Here is a 2,301-nt window from a genome sequence, read left to right on the forward strand (position 1 = left end):
CCAGAGAATGGGAATTAATTGGTCTGGGTGCAGCCTGGACACCAAGGATTGTAAAAGTCTAATGGGTAGCCAAGATCGAGAAGCACTTGATAATTACTACATACTTTTTTGGATGTGCATACTGTATTTCCTCTTCTTTTCCTTCCTCATTTAAAGAAGCTAAATGATCTCTCTGAGGCTGCCTTGTCATTAAAATCGTGGAGAGTCTGACCTTCCCTGCATGACTGTGGAAACCCTGAGTGTGATGACAACAGTGAGGATCCCTAGCAGGGCGCTGGCTCACAGGAGAGGTGCAAGAAAGAGTCATTTATTTCTTTCTCCCCACTTCCTGGGCCTCCAAGGAGCTGGACCTCCCTCCACTAGTTACCAAATATTGGAATATCACTAAAAGAACGTAATAACTTTTCTGAAGTAGAATTTTCCAGTCTCTTCCATCACAAAGGCAGAGACCTTGCCATCGTTAATTCCCCAATACTTAGAACAAATGTTTATTCAATGACGAGATGAACTGGTCAGTGTTTCTATAGGCCTTTTATCTTGGTCCCTGCAGCCCCACCCCCACCACACACACACACACACACACACACACACACACACACACACTTCACCATCTTTTCCTAACTCTGCTTTTCATCGACATAAAGGATCTGAGCCTCATGGACTATGTCATTTTCTTTCCCCTCATTATAGCATCTCTGCTACTTATCACTGAACACACTAACCTGTAGACAGGGTCATATAGATACTGTCATATAAACAGTCTCAATAAAATACTGGTTGGGTGTACGAATAAATGGACTCTTATTTTCTCATATATGAGTTTAAAATATGATGAGAAATTGCCCAGCTGGTGTGGTTCAATGGTTGAGCATTGACCCATGCACCAAGAGGTCACCTGTTCGATTCCTGGTCAGGGCACATGCCCATGGTTGTGGGCCAAATCCCCAGTGGGGGGCATGCAGGAGGTGGCCAATCAATGTTCTCTCTCATTGATGTTTCCATCTCCCTCTCCCTTCTTCTCTCTAACACCAGTAAAGAAAAAAAAAATTTTATATGAAGCGAAATATCAAGAAGTGATAGAATTAGAAGAAAACATACCTAAAAAGCTGACTTCGTGGGTGTACAAAGTCACCTGAAGCTTGGTTTTGTAGCTCCTACTGAGGACCTCCAGCCAACTACAGAAAGGTTCCCAAATCAATGAAAAGATGAAGGCAAAATTTTTAATCAGGCTGAGCCGCCAGAAGAAGAGTCTTTGCTTATAGTGCTTGCCAGCCCTGTCCTTGATTTCAGAGATCATTATGTGATGATCGGGCAGGGCCAGAAATAGAAGAAAAGAACAATATTCTATCAGCCAATGTTCCTAGTCAATCAGAGTAATTCATGTGTTTTCTCTTTCAAGAGGAGGATGTGGAATGGAGTAGAGTTGAAGTCTAAAGTAATCAGTGAATGGGGGGGGGGGGGGGAATCAACTGCTAATCCTCCAGTCTTTCCATCCGTCACTTCCAATATAATAACAGTGTCTACTTCATCATTCTGTTCATATAGTCGAATATTCACTGAGGCTCCTGACGAGGCACCTTCAACTACCCCCTTGATTACTGAACAAGTCAGGCTGTCTCTGGCGTCTGCTCCTAGTGCTCAATGATGACTTGAGAAACAAGGAGGTTATAAATTACTTAACGGTGGGTTAGATCCTTGAACTGTCTCGCATGCCACTCTTAGGTGCCTTTATAAATCAAATCAGTGCAAAACAGTGTTTATCCTGACCCATTGTATCTGGAAATTAGAGTGAATAATCACCAGTGATTAGGGAAACATCAAGGGGTTCGTCTCAATGCTGCTTTGTGTGGGTCGTTTCCTAAACCCCCCATGTTCACAAGTCTGGAATGAACTGGAAGAAAATATTCAGAACAAGTCATCACTTCAGAGAGGAATAACTCTTTTTAAGACCAGGTAAGCAGGTCAATGTTCTTCCTAAGGACACTGAGCTGCCCGTCCTGGGCACCCCTGGACACTAAGTGAGGTGGGGAGGAACAGGCTCTCCCCCAAGGGGACCGAGGTGATTCATCCACCTTGAGGAGCACCACGCGCTCATTAGGCCCACGGGGGAGACATTTAGTGAACTTGAGCAGCAATTTTCTAAATGAGCGGTAATTTCCTTAATGAATCTTCTCCCCAAACCTTTGTGAGGATAATTATGTGTAATTTCAGAGGCAGAAACAAGCCCAAAGGAGCCAGAAATGACTTGCCCACAGTCACACCACAAACTTGAGAGATTCAGATCTGTTTCTTCTGCCACCA

This window comes from Molossus molossus, unplaced genomic scaffold, assembly GCF_014108415.1.
Source record: "Molossus molossus isolate mMolMol1 unplaced genomic scaffold, mMolMol1.p scaffold_m16_p_10, whole genome shotgun sequence".
NCBI lineage: Eukaryota > Metazoa > Chordata > Mammalia > Chiroptera > Molossidae > Molossus > Molossus molossus.